Genomic DNA, 17,088 nt, shown 5'->3' on the forward strand with positions numbered 1-17,088 from the left:
CGCCCCTGTGGGTTTCTGAAGCTTTAATGGAATAACTGTTTCCGGGTGGAGAAAGCCTTATCTTTCTCCCGTGGATTGGCTGGTGGTTGCCAACTGCTGACCTTGGGGTTAGCACTCCAACACTTAACCACTCTGCCACCAGGGCTAGACCTACCATATTGGACAAACCAGTCCCCCCTGGCATTTCCTCGGTCCTTCTGCCACTTCATACTTTGCCAATAGGACATTATTCAAGGGATGCTCCTTTTAGAAGTCTTGGGGAGACTTCCATTCTCCCAAAACTACTGTGTTTACAGGCACTGCTGCCAGTTTTAATTTTATTCTACATTTTTTACTCATTCTAACTGGGATCTTCTATTGTCAGCCTCGCTGGAGTGGTTGGTAGTGGTTGCTGGGCACCATCAGTTCACATAAGCTATTTATCCTGTAGACTCGGGTTTTCTTTGAGTCTTTGCCTGTCGTGTGATTTGCTTCAGATGACTAGAGACCGATGTTTGTACCTTTGGTGCCCGCTTACAGCTTTCAAGATCCCAGGCACCACTCACCAAACTGGGAGTAACTTTATCCTTATGGACTATTGTTATGCCAACTGACTGAGCTGCCCCATGTTGTCATGGTGCCAAGCCTTTTAACAAAATAAACCAAGTCAACACGTTGTTTAGCTATGTCTAGTAAGTCTCAGTCATCATGTCTCTATGTGCTTCATTATACATGTGTCCATGTAGCACAAATAAACATGCATATACTTGTATTTGCATATGTTCTTTTATGCACAGATAGATGTGCATACATCTCTGTAGCTACAGACATATTGGGGGCTGTTGTTAAAGAATTATACATGCGATAGTATTAACCAAAGTTGTTCCTTTTTTGAGATGTAGTTAATTAATATGGCTCTTCTAGCCATTATTCCTTATGTGACATATTATAATTCTGAACTCCATGCCTGAGAAGATAATCCCATTTTAGAGGAAGTTCTCTTCTGCACTAATGGACCGGAGTATAGTGGGATTAGGAGAGCCCAGTCCCTGGAAAAAGACATCCTGCTTGGTAAAAGTCGAGAGGCAGGTAACACAAGAGGAATTGACACCGTGGCTGCAACAATGGGCTCAAATTAAGAACAAGTATGAGGATGGCGCAGAATCAGGCAGTGTTCTGTTCTATTGTACAGAGGGTCCTTTTATTTGATTGTTCATAGGGTCATTATGGCTCAGCAGCATCTCACAGAACTTGAGGATGACCTCCAGAGACTTAGTTTGGCAAGCTAGGTTCGCTGACCTACAGAACATAAGCCGAGTACCTTTGAGGCGATGCTTATGGCAGAGTAGATTGCCCTATGGACATTCACTGGCAGTGCTAAAAGACCTTTGTAACATTGCCCAAGCCAAGCAAAGGCGAGGCCAAGGGACCGAAGGCTGGAAAGCAGCCTCCCTGCAAGGATGACATATAGGAAGCTGTCCTGACCAAAGAACTGCATTTCTTATCCTCAATTATATCTTGTGAACTTCACTAATAAGCCCACAATCATGTCTGTGGGTTCTGTATGGCAACAGATTATTAACACCAGAAGAGAAATATAAAACACTGTGAGAGGAACAGATGTTGTCAGAATGGGTACAGAGAATTGGAGGGTGTAGGGCATCGCTGGCCTCAGCTGCCTGAGAACTGGCATGGAGCTATTGTGCAGTTTGATTCCCCTTCTCTAAGTGAAGTCACAGGAGGTCAGGTGCCATTATTACAACCATCTCGTTCAGTACCTTGCTCCCTTTCTAGTTTGATTACACATTCCAAACATACGATCACCTGGGACACAAAGATATTTCTCTGCATTCGTTGGCTACGTAACAACATTCAGATGCTGCCATAATATTTTAATGCCCCACACCTGATTTCTCACAATACCATCAATAGTCTCAGCATATGCCTTGTGATTATAAGCCATGTGACATGACATCCGCCAAGATCTCTGTCCACTGTAGTGCTAACTGTAGAAACAAAATCTCTCTCCTCAATCAAATCTTAGTGAACAAACATGAACCCCCTGGCCACTCATTTGGTAGGGAGGCTTGGGGTTTTGTTTGCTTGCCCTTGATATGACGGAAGCATCCCCTCCTCTCACCTCTGGCATATTTACTTCTCTCTCCCAAGCCCCGCAAGACTAGGTCCTCTGTCCTGGCACACGAGGCCAAGACGTGACTTTACTGCAGTTCTACCATTCCTTGATGTCTTCCCAGGTGAGCTCCCAGGCTTTGTGTTCATACTTCTAAAGCAAGCAAACTTGAAGCTAATTGCACACTAGCCTATTATCCCTTGCTGAATTTTGGCAGGTTGCTTCTGTAAATTATGAAAAATAAATGTGAAATATGCAGATGTCTTTTGTTGGAAGCAGATGTTTGGTCCGTCTTGCCAGAATCCAATCAGCTGTTCCCCTAGAGGCCTTCCCCCATGAATATTATCCTAGAAACTTTCAGAAGCATGAAGGGGTGGTCAGGGCAGCATTTCACAAGGCTATTGAGGAAACTTCTGGACATAGAGGTCTTTGGTGAAGAGAATTTAAATAGAAATAGTTTGACCCACAGGAACCAGATTGTGTCTGGTAAAACCTGGATGTTGAAGGCTTTTTCTATGGTAGTGAAAGAAAGGTGGGTTTAGCGGCATCCTTCCTTTCAACTCTGCCATCTTTATAGTTGATAGCAATTCTCTGGGCTGGGACAGTCACAAAACTGCTGCCATTGTTGCTCCCACTCTGGCCCAGTATCTCTCCATGCAGAAATCTTACCTTAGAAGAGCCTGTAGTTCAAGAGTAAGTGGAGATTTGACAACTATGCTTCTAGATGATAGAATTTTACAGCATGACTCAATGAAAGGAGCTCTTGATTGCTTTATAGATAAATTGGTGGGAAATTAAAATGCTTAGGAGCAAACACATTGATATAAAGATGAACAGATTCATAAATTCCATCCTCTTGGGCTCTAATTTTACTGTGAACTTTGGATAAACAAGACTTAGTGAGAGTAAGATACTATATATTTTCTATTTATATTATAGGGAACCCTGGTGGCTTAATGGTTATAAGCTGGGCTGCTACGTGCTAAGTCTGTGGTTTGAAACCACCTTCTGCTCTTCAGAGATAGATGAGGCTTTCTACTCCCTTAAAGAGTTACTGTCTGTCCAGACCACATGGGAGCGAACTAAGGCAGTGGGTGGAGAGGAAGAGAGAGAGAGAGCAGGAACCTCATCCTGGCCCATCAAGCTCCACAGACCACATCCCTGCTCAGAGCAGCTAACGCACAGTGAGGACCATAGAACGGGCCCCCCATGAGACACGACATTCCTTCACAGACCCATAGCACTACAGAGGACAGTGCTGGAGACGCTGTGTGGAAAGTGTGCCTGCTCTGCCCCATGCACAGCGGGGTGAAACACGAAGGGAGTATAACAGGGCAACAAGGGGAGCAAAGGAACCAAGTTTGTTTGTTTTTCTTTTTATTTTCCAATTTTTTTTCCCTGCCCTATGTCTATCTATATAAGATAGACAGGATGAACAATCCCAAGGAGAAAACAATGGGACCAGGGGTTCCCGGCAGACATGAGAGAGGACGGGGCTCCGGGATAAGGGAAAAACAAGAGATCTGAAATTGAAGGTGAAGAGGGCGTATAAAGCCTCATGGGATTTGATCAAGGGCAGTGTATCTGAGAGGAAGTACTGAGAGCCAAATGGAAGGTGAACATGATAGTGAGATAGGAGAAAGATGAAAGGAAATAGAGGAAAGAAGTAGGAGGCAAAAGCTATTTATAGATTCCTAACTATAGGTATATTTATATGTAAAGATATTAACTTACAGTGAAAGGGATAGTGGCCAATGTACATATATTTATATGTTAAGTATTAAGATAGCAGATGGACTTTGGGCCTCTACTTAAGACCTCCCTTAACACAAGAACACTTTGTTCTAATAAGCTGGCACACCTTGATACTCACCTTCCCACTATGATCATTGCAGACAAAATGGGTGCATGAGCAAATGTGGTGAAGAAAGTGGATGGTGCCCAGCTATCAAAAGATGTAGTGTCTGTGGTCTAAAAGGCTTGAAGTTAAACAAGCAGCATCTAGCAAGGAAGCAAATAAGCCCACATGGAAGAAGCACACCAGCCTACGTAATCATGAGGTATGGATGGGATCAGGTATCAAAATATGCAAAACAACAATTATATTGATGCAAACGAGGGGGGTTGGAGTGGAGACCCAAAGCCCATCAGTAGACAATTGGATCTGCTTCCACAGAAGGCTTATAAGGAAGGGATGATTCAACCAAGGTGCAGTATAATGCCAATGAAACACACCTCATTCCTCTAGTTCCTGAATGCTGCCTCCCTACCACTACTATGACTTAGTTCTACCTTACAAATCTGGCTAAACCGAAGTACACACAGTGGTACAGATATGAGCTCTGGACACATGGAATTCAGGGCAGATAGGCTAGTGGAATGGTGGGAGCTTGGAGGTGGGGATGGGAGAGAAAAAGTTGCCCATCACAAGGTTGGATATATAGCTCACTTCCCCGGGGGTACTGAAAGGCAATGGAGGCAACAGACAGCGTAAGACATGAAATTACAATAATAATATACAATTGATCAAGAATTCACAAGTGTGGGAGGGTGGGGAGGGAGGGGGTAAAAAGGAGCTGATACCAAGGGCTCAAGTAGAAAAAAATTGTTTTGGGAATGTTGATGGTAACATATGTACAGGTGTGCTTAAAACTATTGGATGATGGACTGTTACCAGATTTGTAAGAGCCTCCCAATAAAATGATTAATTAAAAAAAAAAGAGTTCAGTCCCCCAAACTCACCAAAACAATTCTACCCTGTCCTATAAGGTTGCTATGAGTCAGCATCCGAGATGGCAGTGAATTTTGGGTTTATTATATATTAAACACATAACTTTTCAGGCATCATTAGTAAAGGGTATACATTATCATACTTGCCAATCAACTCCTCTTTTTGGCCAGAGTGTTAAAAAATAGAAACGTGTTATAGGATTCTCTAGGCTCCATGTGAGGTCTTGGGGTAGTACAAATCGATAACGTTCTCAGTTGCTACCCAGGAGTTGGAGATGCCTCAGAAGAGGGTGGTAATCGACTTCTTTTAAAAGTACCCCACCATTGAAATCCTACAGGGCATATTTCTACCCTGACAGATATGGCACCCCATGAGTCAGGGGCTACTTGATGGCAACTGGCTTCTATTCCATGGCGGAAACACTGTAAACCTGGTCAAAGTCAAGATGGAATGTGTTGGGTGTCTTAAATGACCAGCGTGGCTAAGGGCCCAAAAAGTGGACATTTAACTCTAGCCTCCACTGAGCACTCATTGGTGATTTTGAGCAAATTAAGCATCCACTCAGCTCCAGTTTTCTCATCTGTGACAATACCTATGTACAGGAGTTATCTGATGATTCAGGTCCATAGAACTATGCCTGACATATGGCAAAAGCTCAACCATCTATAGCTTATTTTGTATTTTACCAATTCACTTCCTAAAAGTGGTAAATTTTCCACCAATATTTACTTTCTGTGTGTATGTGTATTTGCTTTTTTTGTAGCACATTTTTTCCTAGTACCAAAAGCCCAGACCAAACACGCTGCAGTCAAATCTATGCTGACTCTAGTGGGCAGAGTCCGACTGTTTCAGAGGATTCTCAAGGCTGTACATCTGGAAGCTTCTCTCCCATCTTTCAACTTCTATTAATAGTGAATAAGAAGAGTCCATTGCCAACATGCCCAACTATATCATAGATATCATATGTGAAACTTACAATTGCCCTTCATTTTTCTGTGTTTGAATAACTTTGTTTCTTTGGGTTTTTTTTAACATGAGCTTTATCTCCAAAAAAATATTTCTTCTAAGTATTTTCAAAACTCCTCGGTATAGCTTTAATTGAAAACATCCATGTTCTTCTAAGGATCTATATACATCTATTCTATGTGTAATGTGTAATTCATATTTACTTATAGCAACAACTATGTGCCAGGCTCCCAAAATATCAACTGCAAATTAGATAGATCAAGCCCCTTCTCTGATGGACTTTTCCTTCAAGTGGGGTAAAAGTCTTCCAACACTACTTGAAGTCACAATTTATGCTTTCCAGATTGATGTACTGTGGTGGCATTCAACAATGGCATTATAGAGAAGATGTGTATTTCACTTTTGTGATTTTAGAATTCCTGTGCTTTCTAGAAACATGTTTCTCATGTGAGGAAAACTAGTATAACAGGTTAAAAAATGAACGTTTTGGTCAAGTGATAGATATTCTTGTCCTACGTGCTCAGCTGCTAAGCTGAAGGTCAGCTTTACACATTTACTCCTGTGAAGATTTAAAGTCTTGAAAACCCAGAGGCAGTTCTACTCGGTTCTACTGGGACTCCATGAGTGGGAACTGACTCAATGGCAGTGAGTTTGATTTGGTGTTAGAATATCAAGTAAAATCAATCATTCAATTTAGCGATCTATACACACAGCCTTACTGAACAATGAGCCACCTAAATGAATTGACTATGAGGAAAAGATGAGTTAAAAAGAGGTGGGGGACAGATATGGCCTGTGGCCTCAGAGAGATTAATATTTTATTGAGGACATAACATCTACAACTTGTCAATAATAATCACTTACAGTCTTAAAACAGTATTTTCACACAATGGGTGGCTGACAGTGATGATCTTGTACTGCTGTTTACAGATTAAGAACAATAAGTATGCAAGAATTATCCTTCTAGATAATCAACTGCAGAGTTTAAATGGGAGATTAGTTCTTCTGACTCCAAATGGAACTTTCTTTCACTACACTTCTTTGCCTCTCCAGTGAATGATTAAGAAAGTACGTAACAATAAAGCAATACTAATGAAATTAATTCATGACTTGTCTGTCCATTTCTCCTCCGGGGTTGGCTGGCATATTGCTGTGATGCTGGAAGCTCTACTACTTCTCTTTCAAATACCACTAGGAATACGGTGAGCGAGTTTTAGCAGCAATTTCACTGCTGAGAAATTAGTCATTGAAAACCTTATAACAATACAATATTGTCTCGTATATTGCTGGGACACCAGCCACATAGGTTGGAAGTCAATCAAAATATGACTATGGAAGAGCTGCCTCCTCAAAGTTCAAAGTTGACCTCAATGGCACGGATGGACTAAAACTTTCAGGACCTTCATTGGCTGGGGGATCATGATTCAAAATGAGGAGAAACAGCTGCAGGTATCCATTAATAATTGGAACATGGGATGTATGAAGTATGAATCTAGGAGAAGTGGAAGTTGTCAAAATGAAGTAGCAACCAGGAAGGCCAATAGTCTAGGAACTTGTGAACAGAAATGGATCAGAATAGGTCATTTTGCATCAGACAGTCCTATGGTTTACTATGTCAAGAGTAACATGGTAAGAAGCAAGGCAGTCCAAGCTGCACTGAAGACTCCAGAAATGGATGGGATGCCTTTTGAAGTGTTTAAAAAGACTGATGCAGAGCTAGAAGTTCTGTGGTGAGAGACTGGGAACATAGCTACTGAGTCAACCAACTGGAAGAGACCCATATCTATGCCTAAAAAAAATGACAACAGAACGCAGACATTACTTAACAATATCTTTAACATCACGTGCAGGTAAATTTTTGCTGAAGATAATTTTAAAATGTTTGCAGCAGTACATTAACAAGAAGCTTCCAGAAATTCAAGCCAGGGTCAGAAGAGGATGTGGCATGAGGCATATCATTATCGATGCCAGATAAATCTTGACTGAAAGCAGAGAATACAAGAAACATGTTTACCTGTGTTTTATTGACAACACAAATGCATTCAGTTGTGTAGATTATAGTGAATGATGAATAACATTCCCTGGAATGTTATTCCAGCACTCTTAATTATGTTTATGCAAAACTTGTACACCAACCAAGAGGAACAGAGCGAGGACATACTTCCTAGTTTAAAATCAAGAAATATGTGGGTCCAGCTTGTGGCCTTTCACCATAAGTAAGCGTACTCAATCTTTATGGTGACTAATCCCAAAAGTTGGACCGTGTGGAGAAGAGTGTGCCATCGGGATTGCAGGAAGGGTCAGTAACAATTTGAGATTTGCAGATGACACAACCTTCCTTGCACAAAGCGAGGAGGAATTGAAACACCGGTGAAAATCAAAGGCTGCAGTATGGATCACCATTCAATGGAAAAACATAAGATTCACAACTACTGGATCCGTAGACAAGAGAAAATATTGAAGTTGTGAAGGATTACCTTTTGCTTGGATCCACAATCAACTCTAGGGAAGCAGCAATCAAAATATCAAAATAGGGGTGCGCTGCCTCATTCAGAACCAATCTGCTGTACCAGGCTGCTGTTCGGTGTTCAAGAGCAAAGACTTCCCTTTGAGGATCACGGTGCCTCAGATTCAAGTGAAAGCCGGATCACGAATGACGCATCGGTCCATTTGAGTTACGATGTTAACAAAGCATAGCAAAAGTACCCCGGACTGCCAGAAGAACAAACAAGCATGTCTTGGGGGAAGTACAGCCAGAATGCTCCTGCGAAGAAGAGATGGTGACCGAATTCGGTCTCAAGTACTTTGAACACATCATCAGTACAGACCACTTCCTGGACAAGGACATGGGGCTTGGTAAAGCAGAGGGATAGAAGAAAAGAGGGAGATTCAGAACAGGATGGTTGGCATAGTGACAGAAACAATAGGCTCACGCAGAGTAACCGTTATGGGGACTGCACAATAACGGGCGACGTTTGGCTGTGTTGTGACTCAGGGTCACTGTGAGTCCAAGCTGACTTGATCACATCTAATAACAACAGCAATGAAATAAATACTTACAGCAAAACTATTCAACAAAGAGAAAGAAGTCAGGCACCATTTGCCAGCAAGGCTTCCTGGGAAAGTTTATAGGTTTTCAAGATGAAATGAGATGACTCTACATATTGTATTATATGTAGTCTACTCCTCCTAATTCCTCTCTAAGCTTCTGGCGTCCTTTCAAACTAAGGTTTATGATTTTTAAAAAAGATATTTCCAACTCTGAAGGTGTTTGTCCCTTCTTCCAGTATGTATTCCTACACTTAGGACCTGTGTTCACATTCTAATGAGGTTTAGCTCTGCTCAAGAAGTAGTCTCAGATGAAAGAAAGATAGAAGCAAGCAGAGTACTCAGGAAATGCCAACCGCTCACCCCATCCCCGATTCTGGAGAGGATTCCAAATAGCTACGCAGACATAAAAGATATCATATACCATTAATGGAGAAATTCAACTTTTGATTTCCTGGCCACATTTGATTGTATTTATTTCCAAAGGAAAATTGCAACTTCTAAAATAGAACAAATAATATCAATAACAATAATAATAATAATAATAGAATGATTCTGCATAGATCCACATGTAGCATTAAAGGGAATATATTTTAAATATATCACTAAAGTATTTATCTCAACTTAAAAGCCTCATCAAAGAATATTATTTTTTAAAAAGCAGCCTCATAAAGATGTATGAATATATAGACCTGTGATTATTCAAAAAAATTGTACAAATCAAAATAAATTTGCCAGAGCAATTTAAAATAATTAACCTTTGACAAACCTCCCTCTCTGGTAATGGAATAGTAACTATATGAATAAAAGATAAGTCGTGACATTCAATGAATTACAATATTCATCCCATAAATTACTTGATATAATAGCTCCATAGTCTACATTTTTATAACACTAAAATGTCCCAAACACTGAAGAACCCATTCATTTCCTGAATGTGGGTTTGCAGATAGGTGGGGTGATTTCCTATGTATGCTTCAGTTATCCTTTAATTAAGTCCTCCTTATTATTTTCCTCTCAAAATATACCTTCTCTTCTCCTGTCAGCCATTTCTGCAGTGCAGACACCTGGAAGAAGTGAGAATTGAGCTCACCGCCCTGAGTGGCTCATAGAAATAAGTGAATAAAGTATTCACCTGATTTGTACGCCGTGGTGGTTAGGGACCCAGCATTTCCAGGCCTGGTGGCCCAGTTGATGCGCAGACCGGGCTCTTTGGACAAGCGCTGCCCCATGTCTCGTGTGTCCATTTCCTACAGACAAACCATCGGCACCAGTTTCTGTGACCAGAGTAAACGAAAGTCGTCCCTGACCCCATAAAGATCAGGGACCAGGGAAAAGCATCCGAATGACTCATCTCTAGAGGTTTTTTGTCTAAAACATGTTGTGATGCTAGAAACAGGATAGGAATCTATGGCCAAAGCATGTCACCTGAGACACTGGACATTTTCCCAGGATACCCATTTTACCCATTATGTATACGATTTGCTAATCATTGAGGATGGCCAACTGGTTTCTTCAACTCCTTCAAAGCATTCGGTAGAGCAAAGTAGACACAATGGACCATGAAGGCAGCACCAGGTCCACATCAGCATGCACGCCTCCCCAGTGTCTCGTAAGGCTTGTAAACCACCCCCGAATCTGTCCAGCTCACACACCATTTACAGCTCCCTTATCCATGATGTTTGAATCATCGTCCAGCTTCAGTTACACCGTAATGAAAACAGACCCAGCCACTGAACACTTACTATGTGTTAAGGATAGACTTGTGGCCCTTTCCGCCCATTCCCAACTTATTTGATGGTTTTCTGACCAGTGTACTGTGAATGTAATCCTATTTGGAAATAGGATCTTCACCCTTATGCTAATTGGGCCTCATGCACGCAGGGTGTAGCCTACATAGAATCGCTTCCATGTTGTTACAAACAGCAGGTTAGCACCTAGAGGATGCAACCAAAGGGGCAAAACAGACTCGGTGAAGATTGTCTAGAAGGAGCTCCATCGAAACAATTCACATGTCTGAGAATGTGCTTTGGACTGTTCGCCTCTAGGGCTGTGAAAACTTCAATTCCTATTCTCAGCGATTATCCTCTGGCTGTACTTTAGTGATAGCAGTACTAGGAAGCTAAGAGGTTCCCTTGGATATTGGGATCGACCCTAGAAACATATTGCCTTATTGAATTCTTTCCCTAATTTAGGAGGGAAATTTTACAAGAATCCATCGAAACGTGTGCGTACTGGGACTTGCTAACAGAACACTGCACTTTTGATCAGCTGGGCTGGGCTTCCTCAGAAATGACCCGCCCTCTGGTTCTCCAAACTCAGAATAGCTCTGTAGAGAAGTGATCTTTGCTTCTTAACGCTAGTTAGCAAGGCCTAGGTAGAAGAGGAGGTGATGGCAGGCACGATGACAACACTGTATGCAGCTCCTTGGGCAGCCCTTTCATGCTTGAGTCACAGATACGGGGTCTAGGACTTCTGCTATCTCCTGCCATCCACCGAGGTGCCGGAGCAAACAGGGGTGCCTCCCACTGCTGTGCTACCATGCGGACCAGGGATTGATTTGAACACAAATGCTTCCTGTTGCTAGAATTCGTGTCAGATATATATGCAAAGATGCTTGCATGAAAATAGAGAGAGAGAGAATTCTCAGCCAGAAGGGTTGCTCCTTGGCTTGAGGGGGCTTAATAGAATCTGGTCTGTACAGTTGGCTATCTTTATTATTGTTCTTTTTGCAATGAACAATGAAGCCATCCGAGTGATTTTCTTTTGTTTTGTTCTTTCTTTCTTCTTACCTTTCTTTCTCATGCTCGCGTTCTTTCAGTAGTAATAGGCCACAATTTCTGAGACAGGAAACTAGGACTCGTGGACTTTATATCCAATCCGGTGATCATTGAAGAACTTGGAACCTGGTGGAGAAAGGACTACCTAAAAATCGATCCATTATACATTTTTTCAAGGGCCGTTTCCCAGTAGCCCCTGGACTGTCCTTTAAGAAACACTGCTCTTGCCTAATGGCAACTTTTACAGTTGAGAACGTTGGAGCTGAGGGTCATTAAAGATTTTGCCCAACTTTGTACAGCAAGTTCACAGCCAAGGTTATAGTCTGACTCTTCTATCTTTGAGTTCACCATTCATTTAAAAATATTGCACAGTTGCTACAAAGCAGGGATTGAGCAAGTTAAATTTGCTAGTTATTTTGAATTTAGTTTAATAAGGAGGAAAAATAAGTATCTGGAACCATGAAGAAAGACTCTGTTTCCTTTGTCATCTGTTGTCATTTGCCCTTGCCCCTCATGTTTGGAGTTGACATTCTCCCTTTTGATCATCCACAGAGCATTGCACAGGTCTAGAGTTGTTTCTGTTGTGGGTCGGTGCTGTCGAATCCGGTCTGACTCACAATGTAATATGTATAACACAAGGAAGCAATGCCTGATTCTAAGCCTTCCTCACGATTGTTGTTAAGTTCAGCCCATTGTTGCAGCCACAGTGTTAATTTAATCAGTATAGGACCTCTTTTTCTCTCCACTTGACCAAGCACGCCTCTCAGAAGCATTCTGTCAGTACGCCTTCCAAGACAGATTGGCTGATTCTTTTGGCAGTGTATGGTATTTTCAATATTCGTCACCATAGTTCAAATGTGCCTTTGGGTCTTTATTATTCAATGTCACAAATTCATGTTTGGCAACAGCTCAATACATTGGAATACAGGTGGGATTACTATAGCAGGAATGAGACCATGAACAGGGCCCGCTCATTATGCTAGACAGAAGCTTACAAGAGTGGTCCAAGTCCTTCTGACCGTGGCAGTCAGGCAAGAGAGACGACCACTTCCCCGTCCCTTGCCACCCTCCCTCCCCACCCCCTGGGTTGGAGAGAGGTGGAGACATCCACTTTCCAATGCACCCTGTCTGAGGACAAGACTATTCGTGTCCAGGTCAATGGTCAGGAGGAATTCAATGAAGGCTTATGCCACCCAGGGACTCTGCAGATTGATTGCTGGCTTTCGCTGTCATCCATACCTCTCTGCAAAGCAGATGCTCAGAGTTTTAGCTCTAATGCGAGAGATAACTGAAACATGAACAGTTTTATGAAACAAACTCTCTTGTAGGATATAATGAAAACAAATCTTGCCAAATATGCTTTTATTAAACGTTTAATCACTGCAGTGACTATTCAGTTCTATTTTCTTGTGTTTTTTTTTTTCTTTCCAAAGCTTGCTTACGCTCAATGAATTAGCCAAAGCAACTGGCAGAAAGGTTTTAACTCTCCATTTAGTTTTGCTTGTAAAACCACAGAAAGGTCAGGGGGCAGGCGAATTTTGCCTGGCTCAGCCTTTGATCTAGGTCTCAGTGATTAGATATGCAAATGTGAAAAGGACCTGGGGAACCCACCCCAAGTTCTCCTTTGTCTTCAGAACAACGTTCCCTGAAATCCAGTCATGTGGGGGTAACCCCGAGTCATGACTGCACCTCTGTGAACTTGCATTGCACATGCTAAATAACTCGGGATCTTGTCCAGCTTCAAAGGTCTGTGCTGCTTCCACTACACACACACACACACACACACACACACACACACACACACATATGATTATATTATTATTGGAAACCCAGGTACCTGTGAAATGTATTCTGCGCAAACACCAAGATTTTTCCAGAATCACAAATGAATGCCACTTAAAGTTTCTCTAAAATGGTGTCAGATGTGAACGTGAGCATTAGCAAATGCTTAGTTTTATATGTGCACTCTATTTGTTGTTTCAACGGAGGCAGATTTATAAAATAAATATACGTTCCTCCTTGGTTGGACTTCCCCCGGTTTTAGAGTGGGTTTAATTAGTTTCAGCACTGTACATATTCCTGGGTACACTTTGCAGTGAGAGGTGAAGCAGTACTTGAGTTTAGGGTATCCCAGGGAGAGAGAGGTCCTGTTTTTCATTTCTGTAATATTACAACAGTAATGCCTCTATTAGGAACTCTGATGGCATAGTAGTTATGCACTGGACTATGAGCTGTGAGGTCAGAAGTTCAAAACCACTAGCCAATTCTCAAGAGAAAGATGGGCTTTTTACTCCCATAAACAATTATAGTCTCAGAAAATCACAGGGGCAATTTCTACTCTGTCCTATCGGGTCCCTATGAGCTGACATGAATTCGGCGGTGGGGGAATGAGTGCCTCTCTTCCTGTAAGCCCCAGCAATGCAGGCCCTGAGGTGGACGATGCACAGTTGTACAGAGCTACAGGGATAACAGCCTGCCTAAATTTACTAAATTTCATCTGGGAAATGCCCTGAAGGGACGCCACCTTGATTAGTGATATTGCTCACTTACCCAAAAGGTGCATCATTTTTAGCTTTTCTCCACACTCCAGCTGTGAAACCCTTTGCATCCTTGGATTTGTAAGCAAGTGAATCTATTGAGAGGAAGTCTTCAGGGACATGGAGTCCATGTTCAAGGAGGGCTTAGTCAAATTGTAAAACAAAGTCAATGTATTTATTCAAAGCTTGAAATACAAGCACTCTGGGTTTTGGACTGCTCCAATGAACCCTTCTCTGGGCATGCTTTCACCGAGGACAGTCTGCAGGAGAAGCCAAATGCTATCCAGCAGGTTGCTGTGTGAGTTTGGGATTTCAGCAAGGGGCATGTATCTGGCCGGACTTACACACCGGGACTCCTGAACGCCACTGGAGCACAACAGAGCGTGTTCTTATCTCAACCAGAAATGGAAGTGACCTTAGCCTGGTACCTCAACCCCCTCTCCTACCTACCCTTCAGATTGATACTACCTACCCTTCAGAGCTTCTGTGAAGGTGGAAGACAATGCCCATCCTGCAGTGGCTGGCACCTTATTAAAATCTCATCAAATCAGAGTGATTGAGCCATTGGGATTGACCTTTTGTTTCTGACCAAATACTCTCCTTTATTTCTGAAAGATATGCATATTTTCTTTCTTTTTTTATTGCATGGGCAATATTAATCCTAATGTATACATATGTGTTGTAGAGCTCTGGAAAATCCAGAGAAAGCCCACATACATACAAAGTAATACCAGTAATTCCACCTGGTTGAAATAAGACTATAGTGATATTCTGCTATTCCGTCCGCCCCCAAAGGTGGTTCAGTTTAAAATGCAGTTTTCTCCAGCGTGGGAGACAGGACTTGATTATTTGATGCCAGGGAATGGGACCAATCTTCCCTGCACCTTTTCTATGGGACTTGACCTAGTTCCTCTGCCCCACATATTAGTTTTTCATGATTCAATTCTATATTCTCCATCTCTGGCTGACGGGGGAAAAAATAAGACAAAACAATAACGATATGTAAAATCTTCAGATGGGGTATTCGGATCCCTACACAAAGAGGTAAATAGCAGGTCAGGCACTCTTGGGGGCCTGGAGGGAGGGAGAGTGGTATTGTTATTTGTGGTGTGAGTCAGAGCCTTCTTTACTTTGGATCCCAGGTCTACAGGAGCAGGGAGAACATGGGGTAGGAGAGGTGGGGAAGGAAAAGAGGACAAGGGAGGTGTTTAGCTTTCATTTGCAAGCGTGATACCCGCTGCTTTGTTTATCGATTTGATGCTATTCATACAGTCTTTGCAATATTAATTTTTAATTTATGATGCTCATTAGGAGACACTTAAACCAGAACAATTATCATTTATCTTGATATATTATTCACTAGGACTGACTGTCATGGTTAGGGGTCCATGATTAGTGAGAGGGGGGATCCAGATTAGCTTCTAAAAGGTGCTGGGGTAGAAGAATAGGAGCACAAGGAGGCAGTTGTCAAAACCCAAGGCCCAAAGTTCTGGTGCCGAAGCGAAAGCCACACAATTCCTAATCAAGACTCCGGAGGCTCCCTCCAAGACAAGCCTGGAACAGTACTTAATGAACCTGCAGGATCATATTAATGAGACTCTCTGTTAGGCCACCAGCTCATCAATTATTCATCCAGCTGTGTTCCTGATACTCTGCTATCTTCCTCCTCTTTCTGCCTCTGGTGTAATGACTTTTTTTTTTTTTTAACCCTCCAGTTCCTTACCTGGATTTTAAACAAAGCTTTCTGTTCGACACTTGTTGTTTCATTTCCTTCTGTTCAAACACCCATCTCTTCTCACCACCCAACCAATGTCCACATTATGATAGAAGTCTGGCACCAACTGAGTCTAATGTCTGAGAGTCTCAAGGAATCAGCCCCTGATCTCCTACTTCATGCCTCCCTCAGACTTTGTTTTTGTACTCATTGCACTGAGTTATAATGATCTAGTTGTGTGCGTTCCTAAAGATCAGTGCTCAGTGGTACTTCGTAGTTTCAGTTCATAACATAATGCCTGGTCTCTAAGACACTCAGGGAATGACTGAATGAATAAACGATTGAGTGAATTCGAGTAAATATTAAGTCACACCTAAGTCCCAATATTAAGCCTCGTGCCTCTACAGTAGGAGTCCTGGTGGCACAGTGGTTACTAGTTGGGCTGTGATCCACATGGTCAGCAGTTCAAAACCATCAGCAACTCTGAGGGAGACAGACCGGGCTTTCTGCTCCCGTAAACAGTGACAGTCTTGGAAACTCACCAGGGGTCCCTATGACTCAGCGTTGACTCGATGGCAGTGAGTTGAGTTGAGCTGAGTGTGTCTACAGCTGAGAGATTCTTAGGCTGGACCACTGGCTATATGTATTAAAGGTGCATAAGGGAACCAGCACAAAAGGAAAATTTTCATTTAACCATCTAGGCAGCAATCTCCTATTCCTATGTTTATTTAAGGTTTTTTTGGTACAGAAATGACTTCTTAAAAGTGGATGTGATCGTTGGCACAAAGTTGCATTTTATACAAATGAGAAGAGGATTTGAATGATCTGTTCAGATGAAGATCAGTGAGCTTTCCAGTGAGTCAGAAGCCAAGTTGGGACTTTACACCCCGAATATGTCATCCAATTCACTTGCACAAGGTTTAGAGAGAAACTGAGGAAGCCCATTTCCCCGGGGAATGGGGGTGCTGGGGCTATGCTGCTGACTGCATAGGATTAGCCTGTGTTTCTATTGTGAATAAGAAAAAGAGAGCGATAAAAGAAACCTTCATTTTTTTCCTTGCTGAGTCAGTGATGGACAGGAGCGATGGAACTACCAGAAAGACACCTGGACAACAAAAGATACAAGCAATGACGCGGATGTATGGAAATGCCTTGATAGTCAACCCTCTGGCCATATCTGTGGATATGGTTAAGAGTCCGGT

Source organism: Echinops telfairi, unplaced genomic scaffold, assembly GCF_000313985.2.
Source record: "Echinops telfairi isolate 266 unplaced genomic scaffold, ASM31398v2 ScPeMD7_2573;HRSCAF=3158, whole genome shotgun sequence".
NCBI lineage: Eukaryota > Metazoa > Chordata > Mammalia > Afrosoricida > Tenrecidae > Echinops > Echinops telfairi.